The sequence below is a fragment of the Scyliorhinus torazame genome, chromosome 18, assembly GCF_047496885.1.
Source record: "Scyliorhinus torazame isolate Kashiwa2021f chromosome 18, sScyTor2.1, whole genome shotgun sequence".
NCBI lineage: Eukaryota > Metazoa > Chordata > Chondrichthyes > Carcharhiniformes > Scyliorhinidae > Scyliorhinus > Scyliorhinus torazame.
In genome coordinates, this window is record NC_092724.1 from 102,436,119 (window position 1) to 102,463,710 (window position 27,592).

A 27,592-nucleotide genomic window follows, 5' to 3' on the forward strand; every position below is an offset into this window, starting at 1 on the left:
AAGAATTTGGCCCAAACTTAATATTCTTGCCACAGAGTTCATTCCTCTCACAAACCACTGGTTCAGTCTCCACAAGGCCGGTTGCAATCTTGGCATCTCTTTTATGCCACTGCTAACCTTCCAATCCTACATTCTCAGCTTGACAAAGAACCTTGGGACCATCGCCCATAGTTGCCTCCAGCTCAGCCTCTTCCTAGACAGTTACTGCAGTACTCAAGAGTACTCTTATGGCCATCCTCTCACTTTACACTCTCCATACACTTCAGCTCTTCAAAAAAGTTTCTCTTTGCTCCCTATCATGTGCCAAATCTTACTCCCTGTCACTTCTATCCGGGCTGATCGCCATGCCTCCAATGTGAAATCAATTTAAATCTAAATTTATCAGTGGTGCCCTTTCCTATCTCCAGCAATTGTATGGAGCCTTGGTGAAACTGCACCTGGAGTAATGTGCAGGTTCGCCAGACTAATCTTTGGGACTGTCTGAAGAAATGAAAATGAAAAATGAAATGAAAATTGCTTATTGTCACAAGTAGGCTTCAAATGAAGCCCCTAGTCGCCACATTCAGGTGCCTGTTTGGGGAGGCTGGTATTTCATTGGAATTTGCAAATTTCTTACAGGGCATGGCCTGCATGGCAGGGTAGGTGTAGCTCGGATATCTTCCCTGGCTGTTGAGTCTAGAACCAGAGAACACAGTCTCAGAATAAGGGGCAGGGCATTTTAGACTGAAATGAGGAAGAATTGCTCGACTCTGGGGATACCTTTGGAATCCTCTACCCCAGAGGACTGTGGAAGTTCACTCATTGAGCATGTTCAAAATCAATAGTTTTCTGAACATCATTGATATGAAAGGATATGGCAATAGTGGAAAAAAAGTGGCATAGAGGTAGATGTTCATCCATGATACGTTTGAATAACAGAGCAGACTCAACAGACCAAATGGCCTGCTTCTGCTCCTAATATTCCTATCTCTATCACCTCATCAAGCTCTGCACTATGAGAAGCATAGGCAGACAGTAAGAAACCTTTCCCTTGGTGGAGGGATCAACGGCCAGGGGGCATAGATTTAAGGTAAGAGGCAGGAGGTTTAGAGGGGATATGAGGAAATGTTTTTACACCCTGAAAAGGTGGTGAAAACAGATATCCTCATAACAGTTAAGAAGTATTTAGATGTGCATTTGCAATACCAAGGCAGACAAAGCCAAGTGCTGAAAAATGGGATTAGAATAGTTAAGTAATTGTTTTTACCAACACACACATGATGGGCCGAAGTGACTTTTCTGTGCTGTTGACCTCTGTGACTTGCCCAATTCTAAACTCTTACTCATAGACCCATAAAGTCATATAATCATACAGCACAGAAAGAGAACATTCATTTTTGTCATGCCCGTGTTACTCTTTGAAAAAGCTTACAATTTATTTCCACACCCCTTCATATAATGAATTTCCTCCCTCGCCCTACCAATGGTATCTAAGCCCTATGCTTTTGGTCCCTCAACACCTTTCTGACTCCTTAGTCTCCTCTGAAATCCTCAACAAAACCAATCTATTTGATTAAGCTTTTGGTCACCCTTGTAAACCTCTCTTCTTTAACTCAGTGTTCTTTTTTATCCATAGACCCCTATGAAACTACCTGGGGCGTTTCATACATTCATAGTGCTCCATAATCCACAGAATCCTCACTATGCAGAAGGAGGTCATTCGGCCCATTAAGTCTGCACTGATCCTCCGAAAGAGGACTCTATCTAGGCCCGCTCCTGGGGCCTAGCTATGTAACCCCACCTAACCTACACATCTTTGGATTGTGGGAAGAAACCAAAACCCACACAGACACAAGGAGAAAGTGCAAACTCCACACAGTCACCCAAGGTCAGAATTGAACCCTGGTGCTGTGAATCAGCAATGCTAACCAGTGTGCTACTCCAATGCATGTTATAGTTGGCATCGTGCTTGTGAGACCATTGTGACCCAGAATCGATGAGTACTGGCTTATTATTAAAGCAGTAGAGGACATCACAGCCAAGCCAGATGGTTTAAGTTTAATTCTTTCCTTTCAAAATGGTGTACCTCCTTTAGTCTTTGCAGGGTTCACAGGTATCCAAGTGTTGCATCTGCATTACTCAATTTCTGGTTGTATTTCTTTTGTTTAGGATTTACATCAGAGTCCAATTTATTAAAGAAAGACACCTATTAGTTATTTGCAAAAGAGGAACAAAGGGGGAACCAGTCCAGAGATGTGCAGATTAGATGGATTGGCCAAGCTAAATTGCCATTAGTGTCCAAAAGGTTTGATGGAGTTAAGAGGATAGGATGGGGGCATGGGCTTTGGTGAGGTACTCTGTCAGAGGGTTGGTGTAGACTCAACGGGCCGAATGGCCTCCTTCTGCACTGTAAGGATTCTATGATTAAAAGGTGTGGGAAGCCAAACAGAAAGATGGATCAGACTGATGGGTCATGTGGAAGAAAACAATGGCAAAGATTTTCTGATGAAAGGTCACTGATCTGAAATTTTGGGTTGGATATTTGTTTTGCCTTCAGGGCCCCAACGTCAGGTGAATTTCTGGATCCCAACAAAAATCAAAACTTCCACCATTTTGAACATTTGTGCGATTGTGTTTCCGGCATAAACTTGATGGCCTGAGTGACCAGTTCTGTGGTATCATATACTGAAGTCCACAAAGGGAAGGCAATGGTTTCATGGTATTGTCACTGGACTAGTAATCCAGGGACCCAAGGTATTGCTCTGGGGACCCAGATTTGAATCCCAAAACAGCAGATGGTGAAACATGAATTCAATTTTTAAAGTCTGGAATTAAATGTCTAATGATCACCATGAAACCATTGTCGACTGTTGTAAAAACGCAGCTGGTTCATTAAAGAGGAAATCGGCCACCCTTACCTGGTCTGGGCTGATTGGACTCCAGATCCACAGCAATATGGTTGACTCTTAAATGTCATGGAATCCCTACAGTGGAGAAGCAGACCATCCGGCTCTTGAGTCCACAATGACCCTTCGAAAGAGCACCCTACACATTCTCCCTGTGTTTGCATGCGTGTCGACCCCACAACCCAAAGATGTACAGAGTAGGTAGATTGACCACGCTAAATTGCCCCTTAAGGAAAAAATGAATTTGGTACTCTAAAATTAACAAAAAGAATGAGCACCCAACAGAAGCCCGCTCCCCGTCCAACCGCCCTTCCCTCCTAATCCCGTAACCTAACCTGCGGATTCCTAGACACCAAGGGGCAATTTAGCATGGCCAATTCACCCAACCTGTACATTTTTGGACTGTGGGAGGAACCGGAGCACCCGGAGGAAACACACACAGACATGGGGAGAACGTGCAAACTCCATACAGATAGTCGCCCACGGTCAGAATAAAACCTGGGTTCCTGGTGCCACTGTGCCACCGTACTGCCTGATCCACAGTGGTGAAAGCGCCAAATAATAACCATGAGACCACCAGAGAGTAGCCTCTGATATGGCCTAGTAAACCACTTTGTTCAAGCTGGCCTAGCCAGCAAAGCCCACATCCCCATAACAAATTAAAAAAAGAAGGAAGCAATGGTGCAAATAAATCACCAAGTTCAAACAGGTTCAATTGAGGAACAGAAAAAAAATACAACTGACAAATTAAACTTTTGATCTGAAGGACAAACCAAGGAGCTGGCTTCCCAGGGCCTATGAACTGTGGATCTTTTAAAAAATAACTTTGCTTCAACAAAGAAGTTCTTTTTGATTTACCCCTTTTTCTCTCATACTTTTCAACTTTGACATTGTGCTATAATATGGCCCTTCACCCTTTCCTTGGATTTCTTCAATTAAGAATTAAGAGGTAAAGGCAGCACAGTGGCACAATGGTTCGCATTCCTGCCTCTCGGCGCCGAGGTCCCAGGTTCGATCCCGGCTCTGGGTCACTGTTTGTGTGGAGGTTGCACATTCTCCCCGTGTTTGCGTGGCTTTTGCCCCACAACCCAAAGATGTGCTGGGCAGGTGAATTGGCCATGCCAAATTGCCCCTTAATTGGAAACAATGAATTAGGTACTGTACTTTAAAAAAAAAAGAATTAAGAGGTAAAATAAGGGTACAAAATGATGGCAGCATCGATGGATGGGGGGGGGGGGGGGGGGGGGGGGTGAAGGGATGCGTGATTTCCCAGGGGGAAATAAAATCGTGAGTGAAGTTAGCATGCTCGCAAATAGTCAAATGGAAACATTTTTAAAGTACCATCCTATGATTGAAATGTAACCATTTACCCGATTGTCAAAGAAAAGGATTTTATTGTGGTAGAATGGATGATTTATCCTTTCAGTTCACCTAATGGTAACATCAAGCATCGTTACTTTTAAGATGGCACAGCTAAATGCAGAGAAACGTCTTCTCTACTTCATCTAACCATGTACCAAACTTCAAAAATATTATTCCCTACCATGTCAGTGTGCCAGTTCCAATTCTTGTATTTCCTCTCTCTCTGAGCTTGACTGGCAACCTCAGTCAAATTGTGGGCAGTTTTACGTGGTAAACAGACAGCCATACATAACTGATTTGATACTGGTCAAACAGGTTTAAGGGTGCACATCTAAGGCTGGCAACAAAATGAGACTCAGTTTAACTGAATGTAAAAGTATGTCAGAGTGTAACATTGGAACCCACCATCAAAGTCCCCCTGCAGGGCATCACTCAATCTTCTCATTTTGTGAAATATTGTTTTTCCAGATCTTTTAAATTTCCAGGTTTGTTTTTCCAAGCACAAAATATATCAAAGCACAACTTCAAATAACAGGTTCTGTTTCTCATAAATACAAGTGTGCGGGGAATGCCTGCCGAGGCCACATTTAGCTGCATATCCTGCACTGAATGGAGCTCCCGGCCTGATCCCTGGTATGGGCCAAATGCCAACCTGGCACTGCCAGTCTGGCAATGTTCCTGCCAGCCTGGCAGTGCCACCTGGATGATTCCCACAGGGCGCAACTGGTAAATCGTGCCCTAAATCACAGCTGGAATTACTCTTCAAACAAAATCTCTTTGAAGGACTTTGAGCTGTTTCTGAGAAGCAGGATTAAGCACGATATTAATGCACGATTTTCATTCAAGTTTACATATCTAGTTACACATGGAGACAATCAATTGCCAACAAGGTTAGCATCAGTATTCTGAGTATGTGTAATACTGCAGGTTGGACTTTAAAGAGTTGTGCGGCACTGTATAATGTAGGGCCCAGGAGATTGTAAATCTCAGGTTTCATCTGGTAAGTCTTCCTTCCAAGACCAGAGGGGATCCCAAGCTAGTGGTTGAAGGTACCAGGAACCAGGTTACCGATGTTTAGCGGATTGAGCAGCCCAGGGCAAAGAAGTCCCAAGGTTTCCCTACGGATCCTGGTGGGGCACTCCATTGCACCCTACCCACAAGAAATAGACTGTTTTTAAAAATGTATATCATCCCGAGGCTGTGAAGGCACCACATGTTTCCCCACACAGACCTCAGGTGAAAATTGCACTCCGGTCCCAATGACATAATTGGAGTATGGTGGTATTCCGGTATTAATAGAGAAAGGGGCGGTGGGGGAAATTCATTTTCACCTTTACAAGTTGGGTGGAAAACAAATGATGGCAGAAACAAATAGTCCGAGATGTGTGGAATGGGCCGATAATCTACTACCGTCTACTTAGCCCTGCACTTCAAGTGAAAATTCATTCTAAGGGGACAGAATTTGCCTCACAGAAACTTCAATTGTTGCCATTAAATGTTGACTGACAAAGATATTTTTTCAGCTTATCTCAATGGCTCAGCAGTAAAAGAGTGAGTAACTGAGCCAAACATTGGGCAGCACGGTAGCACAGTGGTTAGCACAGTTGCTTCACAGCTCCAGGGTCCCAGGTTCAATTCCCAGCTTGGGTCACTATCTGTGCGGAGTCTGCACGTTCTCCCCGTGTTTGCGTGGGTTTCCTCCGGGTGCTCCGGTTTCCTCCCACAGTCCAAAGATGTGCAGGTCAGGTGGATTGGCTATGCTAAATTGCCCTTCGTATCCAAAAAAGGTTAGGTGGGGTTACGGGGATAGGGTGGAGGTGTAGGGATAGGGTGGAGGTATGCGCTTAGGTTGGATGCTCCTTTCCAGGGCCGGTGCAGACTCAATGGGCCGAATGGCTCCCTTCTGCACTGTAAAAATTCTATGTCAGTAAGTTCGCAGCTCAGGGTGAGTGAAATGGTGGCAGTCAGGGGCTAATGAGGATGTAACAGTTGGCTGTAGCATTCCTGAATTAGGGAGAGAAAAATCAGCGAGATAACCAGTAACCATATCCTGACAGGATATTTTGTGTGGAAATTGGGTGGGAACATAATTGAAACACATATGCCATATTCCGTGGGGTCAAAATATCAGCCAGCATTCAGCATCTGGACGCAGGCATTGATCATAATTACTTACACAAGGATCCAGAGGACAAGCAACGCCCTAGATGCATAACTCAACAATGAATCAATGCCTTCAGAATGGAGGAAAACATTAATCCTCCACCATTCCAGCTTCGTATTGTATTCTGCTGGATCACAGGACGTCTGCATACCTGAGCTATTAAATGTCTGATTGGAGGCTGATGAACAATTAGAAGAACATTGCAACATCAGTTAAAAGAGCTCGGTAAGGCTTAAATAATTCTAATAAATAACAGTGGCTCATTATCTTTAACTCCCACAAAACTGCACAATGTCATGGAGATTTAAGATTATAGCTTCACCACAGTCCAAGAAGATTCCAAACATGCCACCTCCCGGAAATAGTGATGCAGGACAGTGAAATGTAGCATATTCAGAGGATGCAAATTGTTCTGACGTTTAATGTTATGAGACGACATTTGGCAAATATTTTTAGGAGGGGGGGTGGTATTAGGACACAGATTGTACCTTTGCCATTTTTAACATTATTTAGTCATCACGATTATAAACTAACGAATAATAAGTTGACCAAACCTGTAGCTTGAAATGTTTTTTTTCTCCCTCTCAAAGCTGCACACGGAAGAGTATAGCAAACCCTGCCATACCACAAGAGTCTCCTGTCACTGGCTTGAGCTCAATCTTGAGAAGCATCTCTGAAGCAGATCGTGATCACACCAAAATTATATTATTTGGGATAAGGACAGTGGTTCTTACCTTGCTACAAGGAGTTCCTGAGAACTGAATGCGATAAAATGCCAGCCATTGGCAAATTAATCAAAACCACAAGCAGATGAGCGAGAATGAGAAGGCAGATCTGACCAAAACTGCTGTTATTGCTAAGTATAATTATCATGCTCAAATCCTACACAACATATTTCATCAAGGACTCATCTCATGTGTACCTGCTGTTAGAGTCAGGGCATGAATACGTTTAACACAGCATGCAGCATGTGGATCGGCTTGCAATTATTCTTTTTTAAAAATACTTAATTGATTCCGACTACATGGAACAAAACAGCACAAGATATTAGCAACAAGGCAATTAACAGAAATCCCTTTCAGGCACTGTTGAGTGGACCCCAAAGGGGGCCACATTGAACATTTACCAACCCAATAAGCATGTTCACAATTGTTTGGATATAACAAGCGTGAGAATACTACTTTCATTTGCAAGAGATAGAATATGAATATGCACTGTGCCAGGCTTGAAGAAAGAAAATTGGCAGATGTTTCTGGACCATTATCTGTTTGCAAACAAGGTTTGAAGCAGCTTCCAAGTCTAACCTGTGCCAAATTGGCTTTATTGCAACTCTAGCAATTAAACTAATCTGGACAGATTTGATATTCAAAATATCTGAGCACCTGCACACTTAGCTAACTGTTGTGTATGCACCCTATCGGGCACTGACAGACAGTTTTCAAGTCATGCTGATAGCATTCTTTGTGCCAATTATGTCATATAAAACGCCTGAGGAGAGGGAACCATCACATCTACTTTGCAGTTCATGTTTTCTTTTGTAATTATCTTATTTGCTGATGGAGCTGACCGTTGCTGAAGTAGGATTATGCGGGTGCCAGCCATCCTTTGGCACCTCTTCCAAGAGTCCATTCTGTGTGTGTCCACCTTGACCGTTAGCTTTAATGTGCGCTATCTGAAAAAGGGGCACATTATAACCAGGCCCAATTCTGTCACCTAACGTGACCTGACATGCACTTTCCAACAGCAGTCATTGGAAAGCAATTAGAGGTCAGGAACAGAGCTGATGGATTCATTTCCTCAATACTAAACTAAGAGAAGAACCAAGGATGTATCACATTTTTTGGAGAGCGAAACATCAAGATAGGGACACTAACAGACAGAATATGTCGATGGTATCTGATGGAAATGAGGTCAAATGGTATTTATCAGAAGAGGTAAACTGCCCTCAGTTCACAAGATGGACACAAGTTTGTTCTCACTGAAGTACATATATTATTGTTTATGTATGATTTAATGTTTTTCCTTCCTTCATAGTAGTTTCATTTGTCAATACATACTACCACACAGTTAGCTCAACGCATCCCCCCCAAGAAGAGTTATTATTCATTATGGCAGGAGTCAGCTATCATGTGTGACAGCAGAGAATGTTGTGGAACCATTTTACTTGTTGTAAGATTCTGAACAAATTTGTTTTACATACATCTAAACAATGGCTTGTGTTGTAATAAAAGGCAGGTTTGTGTGAGCTAATGGCTATGAAATACTGGCAAACAGATGCAGCGGACTTGTACAATGTCATTCATCAGAGCCAAATAACAGATCCCCTGAGTAACAACTGGGGCACCTGATAGCTGCAAATTTCTACAACTTAGTTGAAAAAAGCCCAGGCAGAACTGTCTTCCCACATACCAAGCAGTCTTGCACTTGCTCTAGTTCTTGGTAAACACTGCTGGTAACCATGGAAACTCCCTTGCCATGCATGCCCCTAAGCAATCTGGAGTGCAAGCAGTACAAAAAAAAATCACTTCAGCTACACAGCTGCCACATAAAAAGGCTTGTACAACCTAAAGCAAACCTATCCAAGCAACCATAAAACAGAATCGAACGAAGCACCATGATGAGACTGCCTGTCAGGATTCTGGGACATTACTGCAGCTGCTATGTGCATGACAGCAAAGAAGCATCCAGCAATAACACAATTGAATTTGAAATTCAAAAGCCATACAAGCATGCAACTATTATACTTCACTATATATAATGTTCCCCAGTACCATATTAATTCAATTTATATCAAGACTTCCATGTCTGACTGATAACTTTCAATGCTTCTGAGGCACACAATTTCCTTCTGTCATTGAATAGGCTGCATATTGTTTTGCTATTCAGAAGACGTGAAGGGAAGCCAAAGTTAAAACGTTGGCGATTATAAGATGGAGATTTGTTAAAGTTATGAACTTCCACACTTCTGTGATGCCAGATGAGTGATATAATTTTATTACGACAATATGTTTACAACAAATATATAAATTAGCACAGTGCCAAGCTTGAGACCCTGATAGTAATTATTTTGGTAGGCAGGAATGAACAGAACCAATGAAAATTTGATGCCATTTTTGGTCCCCAATTACAGATCCTTGTATATGAAACAAATGCCTTCACTGACGTTTCTTTCATCTTTGATGCAACATAAAGCTGTAGTGAAGCACAGAGATGCTATGACTTTTTTCAAATCAATTAACTGTATGCTAGCATTGAGGCTTGACGCATTACTCAGAGCAGTTTTACTGCATTGCACTGGCAGTATTTAATAATTATCTAAAATCCTTCTAGTTGAATAATCTTCAATCACACATACATTAATGTTTAACAAGGATTTTTTTCAAAATAATTTTGGGTCCGTGTGGAGTTTGCACATTCTCCCCGTGTTTGCATGGGTCTCACCCCCACAGCCCAAAGATGTGCAGTCTAGGTGGATTGGCCATGCTAAACTGCCCCTTAATTGGAGAAAAAAAGAATTGGGTACTCCAAATTTATTTTTTAAATCTTGCTGGCCACAATGTTTCACCATCTATTTCTCACAGACAAGCCAAAGACTAACTCATATCTTGTTAACTTCTATTTTTGGACTAACTCCATCTTCTAATTAGTGTGTATGTGTGTTTTTTATTATTTTCTTTTCCCCTTTTAGTAACTAATAAGCTCACTGTTTCTTTAACCCAAGAAAGCCTGGTTAAATTGGCTCCTTTTAAAATATAAATACATCTGGACTGGGAAAAGGTATCCCTGAAAGAAGGGATCCTTCTTCAATTAACATTGTTGGCATCAACTGAGGGGGTTGAATAAAGAGAAGGTAAGCCAGTTTAATTGGGGGACCAGTCGTAACAACTTTGATAAGGGCAAGACGGTATATTTTGGCAGAAAGAACAAGGAGGCAACATACTTCTTGGAAAACAAGTGTCTAAATGGTGCCAAGGTGCAGAGGAGTCTGGGAGTACAAGCACATCAAATAGCAATGTTGGTTTATATGGTCATTTTTTTAAAAAGGTGAACTTTGTTGCCCAGAGAGTAGTCAGAATGGAGAATTTACCACACGAGGAGTAGTTGAAGCAACTAGCAGATCAGAGATTATAGCAAGCTTAAAAATATAGGTGAAAAAGAAAGGAATAGAAAGGTATGATGATTGAGTTAGATGAAGAAGAAATGAAGGAGGCTTATGTGAAGCATAAAGCGCAGCATGCTCTTGTTGAGCAAAATGACCCATTTCTCTTCCCTTCCCATCCTTCCATGCCCAACTGTATGCCCCTTTCCCCTCATATTCCCCATACCCCCTCATATCGCACAATGGGCCCCATATCTCCATGCCTGTTCCATGCTCTCGTACACCCCCATTGTCTCCATATCTCCATTCCCCATCCAGAACCCCAATCCATCCCCTTCTCCCCAAATATCCCCTAAAGCCAGTCGCCTAGTATCCACTATGGAGACAACTCAGAAGCCATGTAATAGCATTGGGAAGTCGTTGAAACGGATGTGAACAAAAAATTCAACCTCTAACCATCTGACAGAGCTGTCACACAAACACAAAACCATTCAGATTGGAAAAAACACTTCAGACCAACTGGAAAAAAATTAACCCCCTGAAGTGGTCATTCAATTACAAAAACAAATGTCAATTCAGAAACCACAAAGCCAAATAATCGTTCAATAACCTCTAGCGGCTTCAATAGAACAGCGTACACAACTCCCCACTAAGCAAAAAAACCCAGAAAATGCTCAAAATACTCAGCTGCAGATACTCTCCTTACTCTATTTTGTTTCATTTTTGTTGCTTCTTTTCATTCTTTCAGACTGCAACACAATTGCTTTTGGCACACCTGTTGGGTTTTTTTCTTGCCTCATCATAATAATAATAATCGCTTATTGTCACAAGTAGGCTCCAATGAAGTTACTGTGATTACCTGTATCATTCCCTTTGGCCCTGTAAGACCAACTCTTCTGTCATTCAATCTCTATCCCTTTCACAGATCTTCCTGTTGATATTTGCCCCATCCCTTGCTCAAACCAATTACATCTCTAACTTTTCAATGTTCTGTTGAAAGGTCACAGATCTCAAATGTTAACTCAATTTGTCTCTTCATAGATACTGCCATGGCCTGTTGAGTATTTCCAGCATTTTGTTTTTCAGATTACTAGCATCCTTAGTATTCTGTTTTTTCTCTACTGAGCTAATTGTTTCACCAAATTTAGAAACTCAGCCAATAATCCATAATGGGCTCAGTTGTTAAAACAAACCATTTAAGCTCCAGGCAATGGATCTATTGGAAATTGAAGCAACAGAGGGGTAGGTGTTTTCTTAGCCCCCTCATTCCAAAAATTCCAGGAACAAGTGTCTTTTTTACTGAGTTAAAGCTGCAGGTGACATTTTGAAATGTAAAGCACTGTGGACATTTAATTACCTTCAGAACATGGACCTAGAGATCCCAAGCACTGCTGTCAATCATTTTGAATGTGTTACAGCACTTTTTCCGACAGGAAAGAATCTCAACTTTTACAAAATGCTGGCCTATGTAACAGTCAACGTACCATTTCAAGACAGTTCCCTATGATTAATCTACAGTAAAAATACATCTAAGTTATAATATAACATTTAATAATGTCACTTAAAGTTAAAAGATTTAATACTTAACTGTCAGAATGTTCCTGCCACCTCAGCTTCCTTCTCCAAAGCTTCTAGAACTCTCTTACCTACAATTACCTCACTCACACCCACATTAAACTCTATTTACCAGAGTTTTCCCCACTTGCTTAATGTTTCGATATCTCTGTGCAACTTCCTGCTCCCATCTGCCCTACTTACTGTCCCTCGTACTTCAATGTAATCTACAAACTTGGCCCTGAAACTCTCTACTTCTTCATCCAAGTTGTTAATAAGTAGAAGAGGAGTTAAGGTTGTGGAATAGATCTGCAAGGCTATCAAGTGCCTCAGTGGCACAGGATGTGGAGGGCCTTCCCAAAATGAGGCACAAAGGAGGAGTTCTGCCAGCTCTCCAGCTGCAGAAAAGACCACCCATCACCTCCACATGATTCTGTCCCACATGCTAGTTCCTTTCAAACTGAATACAAACTCCTTACTGCCGCCTCCTGCCTCTGAAACCATTTCAAACCCAAGTCAAAACCCTCTTATTCCATGCGTTATCATTTTTGTCACTGAGCTTTTGTGTGATGCAATGTCAACTTGCAATTATATAGCACTTTTCTCACTGTAAAACATCTCAAGGTGCTTCATAGCAGTGTTATCAAAGAATTCACACTCAACCGCATCAGAACAGATATCAAAAAGCTTGATCAAGGAAAAAGGTTTTACGGGCACCTTAAGACCAAGAGAGAGGTGGAGGTATAATAATAATAACCTTTATTATTGTCATAAGTAGACTTACATCAACACTGCATTGAAGTTACTGTAGGGAGGTATTTAGAGTTTAGGACCAAGGTGGCTGAAGGCACAGCTGCATACCTGACTATCAGGGAAGAGGTACCATGAATTTGACTGACAATTGACAGAATCCCAGCATAAAGAACTGATTCAGCACAATGCAAATCATTCACCTTGTGGCATATTGAAACCTTTTTGAATGCCTTCAAGAAATCCATATTGAATAGCATGCATAGAGAGTCCTTTTTCTTTGTCATTAGAGATCGCCTCAAAAATGTAACTAGTTTCATCAGACAGGAGTTACCTTTATTTAACATTAAGCCACATCATGCTGTCTCTCTAATCAGCAGATATTTGCTGAAGTGTCCAGTCACAAGTCTTAATGACAGATACTAGTAGCTTCCCCAGGCATGACCTTAAATTGTAATCTGTAGTTACCTGATTTCTCTTTTCACCTGTCCTAAATAATGGAAGTGACATTGGCAATTTTCCAATCTAATAGAACAATTCCCAGAAATTGAACTGGACCAACCATATTTAGATTTAAATTTATTGTCACGTGTATTGAGGTTCAGTGAGAAGAATTGTTCTGCATACAATCCAGGCAGATCATTCCATACATGAAAAACATAGGACATACGATAAATACATAATGTAAATACATAGACATCGGGTGAAGCATACAGATATACCATATAAACACTATGGCTACAGAGCAGGTCAAAGGCTGGGGATTCTGCAGTGAGTAACTCACTTCCTCACTCCCCAAAGCCTGTCCACCATCTAAAAGGCACAGGTCAGGAGCGTGACTGAATACACTCCATTTTCCTGGCTGAGTGCAGCTCTAACAACACTCATGAAGCTCAACACCATTCAGGAAAAAGCAGCCCACTTGATTGGCACCATATGCATCATATTAAATATCCACTCGCTCTACCACCGATGCACAGTAGCAGCAGTGTGCACCATCTACAAGATACACTGCAGCAACTCACCAATATCCTTCAACAGCACCTTTCAAACCACATGGATGGACAAGGGCAGCAAATGTATAGGAACACCTTCAAATTCACCTCCAAGCGACACACCAATTTGACTTTGAACTATATCGCTATTCCTTCACTGTTGTTGGATCAAAATCCTGGAACTTCCTTCTTAACAGCACTATGGGTGTGCCTACATCAAATGAACTGCAATTGTTCAAGAAGGTGACTCAACACAATGTTTTCAAGGGTAATTAGGGGCAGGCAATAAATGCTGGTCTAGCCAGTAACGCCCACAACCCATGAACAAACAAATTTTCAAAATGAACTTGAAAAGTTATAACTTATACAAAGTGTAACTTCAGTCCTTAAAAATATTACGCAAAACTAATCATTGGCCATATACAAGGACTAAAAAAGAGATTCACTCAAAATTGAGAGTTACTTATGTTTTGTTACCTGTGTGGTAGGTAACATGTGCTACTCAATCCTTGGCTAATGAAGAGGTCTTCTGAATCTCGATGAAGACAACTCAAACTCATCCAGTAGTAACAAAAGGTGTATTGAGTAACTATCACAATAATTGCATGAGTTCTTTACTTTAACTTTGATACTAGTGATAAGGTTAACAAGATCTAACTGCAGTAACTATACGTAACTCCACTAGCCATCTGAACTACTCTGCTATTGCCCTGGTCACAGTGCACCCCCGAGAGAGCCAGAGACCCAATGTGGTTGTATTTTATACCCCTGTTGGTCCGACCCTCTAGTGATCATGTGGTGCTGATTACACATTAACCCCTTGTGTACATGCACATATAGAGATCACTACATCCCCTTTTTTTCGTGTTACATATTTTCTGTATGTTGTAAAGAAAATTGAACAAACAAAATGGATGCAGTTTGCAAATGCATTTCATAAAATCAATGAGTTAGTCCGTCAAATGTGAATACATTTAGTCTCTGTTTTTTCGCTTCCGTGAAATAGGTAGACAAATGATGTTATGTACAAGTTGTGATGATCTTGATGAGTATACAAAGCCAATTAATATGTACGAGTCCAATCTTAATAAAAAAATCTGTGAGTCCAAACTTTATGAATTTGTTCGGTTGAGTTGCTTTTGTCTTCTGTTGTTGAAGTGGTGATGTTGTTATTTCTTTGTGAACGTCGTCAGTGTTCTTGTGTTTAAGTGACCATCAAGTCATCATGAGGTGTTCGAATGGTCGAGTCACTTTGTTGTCTGATTTATACTTTTTAAAATCTATACTTGTCGTAGCGATTCTGTGTTACCCCATTGTCTGACCTGGACTTTTTTCTGTGCTTGCGGTATTGATCTAGTGTGTCATCTGCCTTGAAAGCTGGCTGCTTGCTCGTTCTGGAGCAGATGTGAATGTGAGATTCTTTGTCATGCCTTGGCATGTTTGTAGTCTTGCCATTGTTTTGCAGTGTTCTGTGGCATTGTCCTTCATGTACAGAGTTGTACCATGTTGTACAGGTCGTTGTTTCACCGCATTATAGGAAGGACGTGGAGGCTTTGGAGAGGGTGCAGAGGAGATTTACCAGGATGTTGCCTGGTATGGAGGGAAAATCTTATGAGGAAAGGCTGATGGACTTGAGGTGGTTTTCGTTGGAGAGAAGAAGGTTAAGAGACTTAATAGAGGCATACAAAATGATCAGGGGATTAGATAGGGTGGACAGTGAGAGCCTTCTCCCGCGGATGGAAATGGCTGGCACGAGGGGACATAGCTTTAAACTGAGGGGTAATAGATATAGGACAGAGGTCAGAGGTAGGTTCTTTACGCAAAGAGTAGTGAGGCCGTGGATTGCCCTACCCGCAACAGTCGTGAACCCGCCAACATTGAGGGCATTTAAAAGTTTATTGGATAAACATATGGATGATAATGGCATAGTGTAGGTTAGATGGCTTTTGTTTCGGTGCAACATCGTGGGCCGAAGGGCCTGTACTGCGCTGTATCGTTTTATGTTCTATTGTTGTTGTTTCTGTGTTTGTTGTTTTCATTGTCGTTCTTGTTGTTGTCGTTCTTGTTGTTGTTTTTGTTGTGCTTGTTGTTTCTGTGTTTGTTGTTTTTGCTGTTGTTCTTGGTGTTTTTCTTGTCGCGCTTATTGTTTCTGTTTTTGTTGTTTTTGTCACTGTTCATGTCGTTTTTCTTGTCGTGCTTATTGTTTCTGTTATGCTTCTTGTTGTCTTTGTTTGTTCTTGTTTCTGCTGTGCGTCTTGCGGTGTTTGTTGTTCTTGTTGCGCTCAATGAGTGTTCCGTGTGGATGATTTGAGTCATTGTCACAGTTATTGGTGTCAGTGTCCGTTGTGGTATCTGTTACACTGAGCGTTTCTTCTTGGGAATTATGGGAATGATCTGATGTTGCACTGATGTTGGTGACATCAGTCATTTGTGGTAGATTTGATTCCTCTTCTTTGCTTCCTTGGTACTCCTCTTCTAGAGTCATTTCTGGTTCACTTGAATCATCATTGATTTCTTTGTGCTCCTCTTCTGGAGTTATTTCTGGTGCATTTGAATCACTTTTGGTTTCTTGGTGCTCCTCTTCTGGAGTCAAAATCTTCAAGATTTCAATTGACTTGGTGTCTCTGGACTCATGAGTAGCCCTCCTCTGATTCTTGAGTGCTTCTGTGCAGACGAGCTGAGATCTGTCAGCCTCGCTGTGATCCTGCATATCCTGTATGGGAATTGTTATTTCTTCGTCACTTGTCTCACATACAGTGGGTAGACATTCAGTGTCTTCTTGTTGGTTAAATGAGCTGGGTGGACTTTCATAGTCTTCTTCTGGTGGCTCAAATAAGCTGGGTAGACTGTCATCTTATTGGTTAAATGAGCTGTGTTCTGGTGGCTCAAATAAGCTGGGTAAACTGTCATAGTCTTTTTGGTGTTCATGTGAGCTTGGTAGACTTTCATAGTCTGCTGCTGGTTGCGCAGAGAAGGTGGATAGACCTTGATAGTCTTGTTCATGCACGGCATTCGCGATGGAGTGTTTGCTTGCTTCCATTTTTGAGTCTGTCACCGAGCTCTCTGTGGAGGCTTGCGTCACTCTCTCGGTGGAGGCTTGCGTCGCTCTCTCTGTGGAGTCTTTCATCGCTCTCTCCGTGGAGTCTTTCATCGCTCGCTCTGTGGAGTCGTGCAGTGTTCACGCTGTAGAGTCTATCTGTGCTCTCTGTGTGGCATTGTCTTCTTCTTGGGCATTGCTGTCATCCAATGTATCGACGATCTGTCATGGCTTCATGGTATTGGATTCATCTACCATGAGAAGAGTTGTGTTGAGCGTTTCAACCGTGTTGCTGATGCAATGATCATCAATTCCAAATAACTTATCCATGTCTGAGCTGTAGTCTTCAGTGAACAAATCATCTCTGTTTGTTTTGGATTTGTCATTGTTCTTTCTATGTCCAATGAAGAAATCATCTTCTGAGTAGTATTCTTCAATGAACGAATCACTGTGCTCTCCACTTTTGGTGGTTCAAACTGCTTGTGCCAGGGTGCTGCGGAGGTTATTTTTAACTGCTGGTGTAAGTTCGGGCATTGTTCTGTCTTTTGATTTAAGAAAATTTGGTTTTGCAGCATTAAATGTCTTTTTGTTCATTTTCGTGCATTTCCCTTTTAAGTGGGCGTGGTCTGGGTTCTCTGACGTCATGACGCTCGTGACGTCATGCGTAGGAATTGATTGCGAATGCACAATTCGAGTTTTTTACTGTGCGCTCTTTTCACAACTGCGCATGCACGTCTTCTCGAGTGTATTTTGCCGTTTTCCTTCTTTTTGAGAAGTGCGCATGTACGTACTGGCCGGAACGCTCTCGCTCGAGATGGCTGCCAATCAAAAAGCGGTGTTGCATCGAGTGAGATCCTGCCTCTGCCTCGTGGTGAGTGTTCGCGCCATGTTTACCTATTTTGTTTTCTAGATATTGATTCTGTGTTTGTAAAGACTCACAATATTGATTGTGTTTTTGTTCATAAACAAGGCATTTTTGTATAGCAGTTTCTCGAGTTAGATCCTTATCATGTGAAAGTTCTTCCTTCAAATTTTTGTCAGATAGTCCAGAAATTAATTGATCCGTTATCTTAGTGTCTCTGAAATCAGCATAATCACAGCCTTGTGGTATTAAACTGAGATTTGTGATAAAATCAGTGATGGGCCCTCCATTTCTCTGGCATTTATGACAAGAGTTAAATCTTTCCAGCATCTCTCCAGACTGACACTTAGTGTTTATCAAATTTTTCAAGTATTACTTCTATTTTGGTGTTGTCTTCACCTTCTAAGTAATTAAAGCAATTATAGATTTCTCTAGCTTGATGCCCTCCTATTGAGACTAGTAGTGCTATTTCCGTTGCATCAGAGACCGTGATTAAATCATTAGCTGCGATAAATATTTGGAATATCTGTTCAAATCTTTTCCAGTTATAACTTAAATTACCGGTTGTTTCCAGCTGCCCTAGAGGTCCAATGAGTTCCATTGTTAGTCGTCGAGGATCCATTTGCTGCAAAGTCAAATATCCAGTCTGAATTTCCTTCTCTTTTTGTCTAACCTAATCTAACTAGTTCTGTTAAAGCCAACATGCCTGGTACCATGTTTTGTTACCTGTGTGGTAGGTAACATGTGCTACTCAATCCTTGGCTAATGAAGAGGTCTTCAGAATCTCGATGAAGAAGACTCGAACTCATCCAGTAGTAACAAAAGGTGTATTGAGTAACTATCGTAATAATTGCATGAGTTCTTCACTTTAACTTTGATACTAGTGATAAGGTTAACAAGATCTAACTGCAGTAACTATACGTAACTCCACTAGCCATCTCAACTACTCTGCTATTGCCCTGGTCACAGTGCACCCCCGAGAGAGCCAGAGACCCAATGTGGTTGTATTTTATACCCCTGTTGGTCCGACCCTCTAGTGATCATGTGGTGCTACTGATTACACATTAACCCCTTGTGTACATGCACATATAGAGATCACTACAACTTAAATTTGTCTGATCATGATCATTTTATGGAATTTATTTTTCAACTTCTCTGGTTCAAATTGGAAAATCCACCTGAAGTTGAACTGTCATATAAGAATGCATTTAGTTTCAGAAATCCACAGTGTCATTGCAATAATTAATTATTTTATTGTTTAATGAATTTATTTGGCAGTACAAGTCCAAGTCGCGGTCTAGTGATGTGTTCATTCTGCCAGGCAGCCAAGTCAAGGAAGGTCACATGAGAGCAGTGGCAGAATCAACAAGACAAAACAAAGTGAAGTTGTTTGGCCACGGTTAGACATCCGGGCAAGTGGGAGCATCTCAGGGAGATCATGTAAAAGAATGGTTCACTGCTCCTAGACCCCTCAACCTCTCCCAAAAACCTAAAGCAGAATAAAATAAATCCACCAAAACAAAACAGAAACAATATGCAACTTTTACACCAAGGCAAGATGATGAAATGCAAATACCAAAAGAAACATGAGCAACCTTAGTGGTGAGGTTATGATTTGCGCAACGCCCCACAAAACTTCCAAATAGCTCATTGTGAATTCTGATAACTGGATGACCGAGATTCCATTGTCATCATCATGTGGCAAACAGGTTCTTCATTGAGCACTTGTTTTTGACAAAATTCTCAAACCGTGATATTCTGGTCCATGTGAATTGCATCACTTTAGAACCAATGTCTTACACATTATTCTCACATCCAGATAATAACATCCAGATAAAAGAGGGAGCGACCATTTCCTCGCAGTTTCTTTTAAATCTGCTGCCAAAATATCTGCATAAAGTAGTTATTTGTCCAGAGATTTTCCTCTCTCCAGATGTAACACCTCGCTCAATTCACAAAGATTCCTGCATTTAAAAAAACTCATCAAATGCAGAGTTATCAAGGGGAAAGAGGACAGATAGGTCGTTGTCGTTTTTAAAAATTGTTTTTTAGTTTTTCCAATTAAAGGGCAATTTAGCATGGCCAACCCTCCTACCCTGTAACATCTTTGGTTGTGGGGGTGAGACCCACGCAGACACGGAGAGAATGTGCAGATTCCGAACAGACAGTGACCAGGGCGGGCATCGAGCCCAGGTTCTCCATGCCATGATGCAGCAGTGTTAACCACTGTGCCAACACTCCCTTGCCTCTGTATTCTGTGGCATAGTGTGCTAATGGACAATACGTTCTCCACTAGGTTACCCAGTCAAAATCTCCAATAGCTGATTTGCACTATTTTCTTATCTAGCATTGATACAGAGTCATGCAAGTTAGCAGCCAAAAGAGAATCAATTAAATGGTGAATGGGAAAGGCAAAGTAAGTCTTGAAATTAGTGGTATTCAGTTGATTTTGAACCTACAATCACATTACTGCCTTTGTTGACATGCTTATAAAGAAGTCCATCAAACCAGTTCCTTCTATAAGATTGTTCTTTCAACAAACTATGAATAATCCAGTCTGTCCTGAATTTGACCTTTCCCACTAAATTTCCCCAGGAATGGTGCTTCAAAGTTTCTCCAAACAACCACCGTCACCCCCTAACCCCAACTTTGAAGACTGAGAGAGAGCACATGCAATTATACATTCTAATCAGCCTTAGCGCAGGAGTGGCCGTCTTGCCTCAAGAGTCTGAAGGTAGTGGGACCCATTCCAGAGATTTAGGAATGTAATCTAGGCTGGCATTTTATTGTCAGTACTGAAGGAGCCCTGCACTCTCGGTAATGTAGCCTTTCAGATGAGACATAAAATCAAGACCCCTCTGCCCTCAGATATATTAAGGGTCACACAGCACTATTCAAAGAAGAGCACGGGACTTTACTCAATGCCCTGGCCAATGTTTATCCCTTAGAAAACACCTAAAATTGATACGTGTATATGGTTTTGATCATGTGCTGAAGTCCCTGATGGGATCCCAACAACTTCAGCTTCCTGTACATATGACGCGGGCAAGAATAAGTGGATTCTTTCAGGGGGTGGCAGACAAGTGTGAGAAGTGTGGGTGGGGACCAGCCAATCATGCACATATTTTCTGGGGCTGCGGAAAGTTGGAGATTCTTGGCAGGAGTGTTTGCAGCACTAGCAAGGATTAGTGGGGGAGGAGGTTGTGTCGGACCCTTTGGTGGCTTTATTTGGGATATCGGAGAAACCGGAGCTGATGGAGGGGAGAAAGGCCGATGTTGTGACCTTCGCCTCTCGGATTGCCCGGCGACTAATCTTATTGGAGTGGTAGTCAGCAACGCCACTGGGGGTAGCGGCCTGGCTGGGTGACTTATATGACTTTCTTCGGCTGGAAAAGGGGTTCACCGGAGGGTTTTGAGGCAAAGTGAGGAATATTCCTGACAGTGTTTGAGGAGTTGTTCGTTGAGGGTGGGGTGAGAGGAGGACGGCGAAAAAGGGGTCAAATTTGTACAGACTATATAGTCACGTGTTGGGAAGTTTGTTTCCCGAATTGTTTATGTGTCGTAACTTTTCATATATGTTTGGAATAAAATATATTTTGGAAAAGAAACTTCAGATTCCAAGGTAAGACTACACACTGAGCCAAAACAACCTTCAGATTCCAAGATAAGACTACACACTGAGCCCAAAAAAACTTCAGATTCCAAGGTAAGACGACAATGCAAAATTACATATGCATTCTAGACCTTGAAAGGTAGTGCAAATTTTGAAGAATCTTTCATTGAAACAGGTCATATTTAATTGCTGTTTGTGAGACCTTGCTGTATACAAACTGGCTACCGTGTTTCCTACATCACAACAGTAACGACACTCACTACTTCATATAGTTACAAAGTGCTTTGCAATGTCCTACGGTTGTGAAAGGTGAGAAATAAATGTAAGTTATTTTCTTTCTACATTATACATCCTAGGCCATAGAATTTCTAAAGTATCAGCAGCTCCACATATTCAATTTTCTCTCTCTGTGAATAACTATGTACTGAATTCTCAATCCCACTTTCAGCCAGGTGTTCACGAATAATAAAAAAATTAAAAAAGAGAAAGCTGGAAATACTCAGAAAGTTTGGCGCCATCTGTGGAGTGAGAAACAGGGTTAACCTTTCATCAGTTCTCCACAGGTAGTACCTGGCCTGTTAAGTATTTCCAGTGTTTTCTGTTTTTGCTTCAGATTTCAAAGCATCCACAGGTTTTGCTTTAGGTATACACCAAGATCGTTTTCAAGTGTGTTAGTCAACATATTATCAACTGCTTCACTTGGGAGTCTTTGCTACGCTTTCATGTCTCTGAAAGAGAAAAATCTTTCTAATATAATTCTGTTTGAGGCATGCATATTTTACTCAACCTTCTAGTTCTGTGATCAATGCCCAAATTAATTAGCTTGCTAATGCCAACAATATTTATTCTCCTCCGAAAACATAAATAACATCTGCTAACAAATGCCTCCTCATAAAAATATATTCACATATATATTCAGAAAGCACAAGCTTGAGTTCTGGAATATTCCTTGCTGATCTTCAATGAACACTCTCTAGCATATCAACACAGACATGCTTGTGCCTCAGTTAGATTCATCATTGTTCAAGAAAAAAAATGCACGAAAACAAACACATTAAACTGACACACGTTGCAGCTGTAAATACCTTCTTGACATGTGAGAAAAACAACTTTTTAAAACAGCAGAATCATCTCCTGTTCACAATCTGAAACAGGGCCAATAGCCACACTGTTGCCGAGGCCAGAAATGGAGTTCATTCCACGGGTGCGTCGGGAGAACAAAACTAACAGTGAAACATCTAGACTGTAAATAAAGCAGCTGTACCTGCCACAGACACTTTCAAGGTTAATCAATTTTACCAATTACTCGACTGTGTATTTAGGTCTTTATTTGTGCAATTTATTTCTACAAAGCCAGCTTTTGATATTTTGAATTTAAGAATACTTCTATTGAGAAGAATTTATCGTACCTTATCAATGAGCCATTTGAAGAATTTGATACAAAATATACTGATGGCTAATACAGAATGTTATTCAGTAGAAAGGTTAAATTATGCTGATGGAACATTGAAATGATAAAATGCACAAAGCTCATTTTTATTACATTCAGAGAGAAGCCGAGGAATGGAAGACTGCAAATGTATTTGTTCTGCTTCGCAAGCTCCTGAAGAAACCATTGACATTGCTGTTGTATTTACCTTTGTAACTTTGTTGCACCAATCAACACACAATTACAAATATATGTTTTAAACCATTCATAAAACATCAAGTGAAGTCGATCATGCACCATCGGACAGATCTGCCATTTTGCATGTAAATCAGCTGATTTTGGTTCCAACTCCCCAGCAGCCAGCTCGCTCATTCACTCTTGCCATTCCAGTTAGAGGGAAAGACAGGATCCGTGTAATTGGAAGAATAACAACAACAGCAACAACTTGCATTTATTATCGCACCTTCAACAATGTAAAATATACAAAGGGACTTCACATAAGCGTTATTAACTAATATTTGTTTTTGAGCCACAAAGGAGAAAGCAAGACTACCTCCTTATATGTAAAGATGCTTACTCAGAGACGCAAGCAATATGCAGCGTCTTAGGTGGAGGAGAAAGAGGGTGGTGGAGAGGTTTAAGCAGGGAATCCCAGAATTGAGGGCCAAGATAACTGAGGGCATGGTCGCCAATGGTGAAGTAATTAAAATCAGGGGTGATCAAGAGGCCTGAACTTGAGGAATGCTTGTATCTCAAAGGATTGTAGGAATGAGGAGATTACAGGAGTGGGTGAGGCCATGAAGGGATTTGGAAACAAGGATAATAAGACTTTTCAAAATCGAGCAGTTGTTTCAACGAGAGCCAAGTTACATTATGGGCAGAAGTGTTTTGGATCACCTCAATTTTACAGGAGGGTAAGGCATGGAGGGTTGTAGAGTCAAGTCTAAAGATGATGAAAGCATGGCTGAGGGATTGAGCAGAAGGAAGGGTAGAGTCAGGTGATGTTGCAGAAGTGGAACTCAGTGGTCTTAGAAATGGTGCAGCTTTTAATATAGTGAGGAGCTGAGTATTGCAAACCAAGGTTGAATCCTAACCTGAACTGTGACAGCTGATCTCAGACTGGATAAGGGGGACACTATAATTGGCCTAGCATCCTCAGTCAGGGAATGATGTATCAGTCAGTTTCAACTCTTGATCACTACTTAGCAATCCTCCTAGGTTTGTGTAAGGTCAGTGGGTTTGAGCTCTGGTTAACCGATGATAACCCACCCTTGCATTTGCACCACCTGTTGAGACTCATCATCCAGGCTGAAACATGATGAATGACCACTTGGGCAAAGGGGATAGGACATATACTAAAGCCTCATAACCTAATGCATCAATACCTTTATGAGCAGAGCAATATGAGAGTTTAAAAAAAACTATCAAACTTCTTATATATTATTTGACCTAAGGCCAAACTGTTAAAAATTGCAAACAGATTTCATCCCAGAAAAACAGACAAATTTAATAGGAATGTCAAAATGATGTTCATTGGGTTATTAAAAAAATCTGTTACAAGCCATCATATCCATGGTAGATTCAAAAGGGTTCTACTAATCATGAGGCCGATTCCTGCTTTAGATACAAGACTGTGCCCAGCCTCCCTCAGCACCCAATTCCCATTCTTCAAGTTATTGTCCAGTGTTCTTAGCCGCAGGTAGGCCCATTCCACCCTTTCTTTGCCAGCTTGCTAAAAACAGAAACCACAGGGAGGCTTTGTTTCCATTCGATGCAATGAAGCATAAACTTTCTTTTAGGTCCATATCAGCGCCGTTTAAAAATAAAACAAAGTCTTATTGCCAAAATAGCCACTTCTGCACTTCCTTCTCTTTTCAGAGAAGTGACCTCACTGCCCATCTGGACAGTGCTTGATGATACATAATCATACCCCTCTGAATATCTATCTTAATAAAATGTTCTTAGCATTGATACAATTTTATAAAAATATTCCCACTGATAGTTCCCAGCAAAGACGAGATGGGGACTTCCCAGATTTTACACCAGTCTGAAACAACTGTACCAGAGAAAAACAGGTGGTTGCATATCTCAGGAGTATGTTCGCAATCTGATGTGTGACCACCTTAAGGGGCATAACTCCAGTGAAACATCAAATCAGGCTTGAGTGAGTGTTTGGGGGTATGTTTAATTTCTCGGCAATTTTACAAACTGAAGCAGTGAATTCTCATTGTCCCCCACCACACATCTGCACTGCCCTGCACCCATCTGTTTCTAGAGTGTGAAAGATGCTGCCTCCACTCCCAAACCATTATCAATTTGCCAGATATGACCATAATTCTGTGTATGGGTGCAAACACAGATGGCCACAGATCATCCTTGGCACACCCAATATGATTTATACCCATGAGCAGTCCACAGTAATGATTGGCTGTTGTTAGCTCGGCAATATGGTACGGAGTTATTAGTCACAGACTGGCAGTGGGGTTTAACCTCAGCCTCTGTAATTGTAGCCGTTGCCCCTCTGGCAAGGAGCAGGCTCATTTTTGCAAAATATCTTTGGAATTAAATTTGATGACCCCGAAAAATGAGGAGAGGTGGTGGCATATTCATAGAATTTACAGTGCAGATGGAGGCCATTCGGCCCATCGAGCCTGCACTGGCCCTTGGAAAGAGCACCCTATCCAAGCCCACACCTCCACCCTATACCCGTAACCCAGTAACCCCCACCCCACCTTTTTGAACACTAAGGACAATTTAGCATGGCCAATCCACCTAGCTTGCACATCTTTTGAGTTGTGGGGGCGAAACCCACGCAAACATGGGGAGAATGTGCAAACTCCACACGGACAGTGACCCAGAGCCGGCATCTCCCTATGTATGCTAACCCACTGCGCCATCATGCTGCTCTTACTGTTTCACTCATGACCTTTAGAGAAGGACTTACCTGCCATCGTTACCTAATCTGGCCGACATGTGATACCAGAGCCACATCAACGTGGTTAACTCTGAAGTGGGCTAGCAAGCCACTCAGGTATATCAAACCACAGAATCCAAACCAACAATTGTACTGAAGACTTGTGCTCCAGAATTAACCGTCCCCATGCCAAGTAATGTGGAACATTGCCCAGGTATGTCCTGGACACAAAAAAAAGACATATCTGATCCGGCCAATTACTGTCCCACTAGTCTACTTTCGATCATTAACAAAGTGATGGAAGGGGTTGTCGACAGTTCTATCAGGTGGCACCTACTCAGCAATAGCCTACTCATTAATGCTCAGTTTGGGTTCCGCTAGGGTCTCTCAGCTCCTGAATGATTAGTCTTGTTTCAAACATGGATAAATTAGCCGAACTCCAGAGGTGAGATGGGAGTGACTGCCCTTGGCATCAAGGTCACTTTGACCAAGTGTGACTTCTCGGAGCCTTAGTAAAATTGGAATCAATGGGAATCAGGGGGAAAACTCTCAGCTGGCTAGAGTCATACCTGGCACAAAGGAAGGTGGTTGCGGTTGTTGGATGTCAAATTTCTCAGTCCCAGGACATTGTCACAGGAGTTCCTCAGGGTACTGTATTAGGCCCAATCACCGTCAACTGCTCCATCAATGACTATTTTTCATCATAAGGTCAGAAACAGGGATATTCACTGATGATTGCACAATGTTCACCATTCCTCTTATAGTTAAGCATTATGTCCATACGCAACAAGACCTGGACAATATCCAGGCTTGGGCTGACAAGTGGCAAGTAGCATTCGTGCCACACAAGTTCCAGGCAATGATCATCTCCAACAGGAGAGAATCTGATCATCTTCCCTTGACATTCAATTACATTCTGGTCGTTAAAGCCCCAACGATCAACATGCTGAGGGTCTGGCTATTGACCAGAAACTGAACTGGACCAGCCATATAAATACCGTGGCTACAAGAACAGATCGAGGCTAGAAATCCTGTGGCAAGTAGCTCACCTCCCGACTCCCCAAAGCCTATCCACCATCTACAAGGCACAAGTCAAGTGTGGTGGAATACTCTCCACTTGCCTGGATGAGTGCAGCTCCAACAACACTCGAGACGCTGGACATCTCCAGCACAAAGCATCCAGTTTTATTGACACCCCATCCACCATCTTAAACATTCACTCCCTCCACCACCAATGCACAGAGCAGCAACATGTATGCTCCACAAGATTCACTGCAGAAATTCACCAACTCTTGTTTGACAGCATTTTCCAAACACACAGGGTCTACCCCCTAGATGGAGTAGGGCAACACATGCATGAGAACACCTCCACCTGCAAGTTTCTAGCCAAGCCACGCACCATCCTGATTTGGAATTATATCACTGTTCCTTCATTGTCATTGGTTCAAAATCCTGAAACTCCCTCCCTGACAGCACTATGGGTGTACCAACACCAGATGGACCGCAGTGCTCCAAGGAGGCAGCTCACCACACCAGGGATAGGCAATAAATACAGCCTGGCCAGAGAAACCCACATCCTTTGACTTAATATTTTTCTCAAACACAATAACCTATGGCTATTGTTTGAAATTCAGGCAGTATGCTATCAGTTCATTTGCATGCAACAGCTAGGACCACAAAATCATAACTTCCTGGTATTTCTTAAAGTTTGTCTTAGCCTCTTAAAGAGGAGGTGTTAAGAGTTGTTCGGCAAATGAATCTGACCTGGGAAACAGTGAAACAAGGCAGAACTTGTATGATTGTGAGCACCAGAATTTCGCAACACGGCACTGGTGTTGGAAAGGAAGAGAGAAATGCTTCATCTGGAGACACATAATTAAAAGATAGTAAAACAAATAGCAATGGGGGTCAATGCCAGGATTCTAGAA

General features: G+C 41.7%; 1 protein-coding gene across 2 annotated transcripts in view; it reads right to left on the reverse strand.

Moving 5' to 3' along the window:
* The window catches only part of gas7b (growth arrest-specific 7b), a 625,036-nt gene that overhangs the window by 441,358 nt on the left and 156,086 nt on the right, over window positions 1-27,592 (reverse strand). Inside the window, exon 1 of one of the 2 annotated variants that reach the window (XM_072483099.1) lies at window positions 7,146-7,205. The exons of the other annotated variant lie outside the window; for it this stretch is intronic. The gene's annotated coding sequence lies outside the window, so the exon portion shown is untranslated. Of the gene's footprint in view, window positions 1-7,145; window positions 7,206-27,592 lie in introns of those variants that run through there. 2 annotated transcript variants of the gene reach the window in all.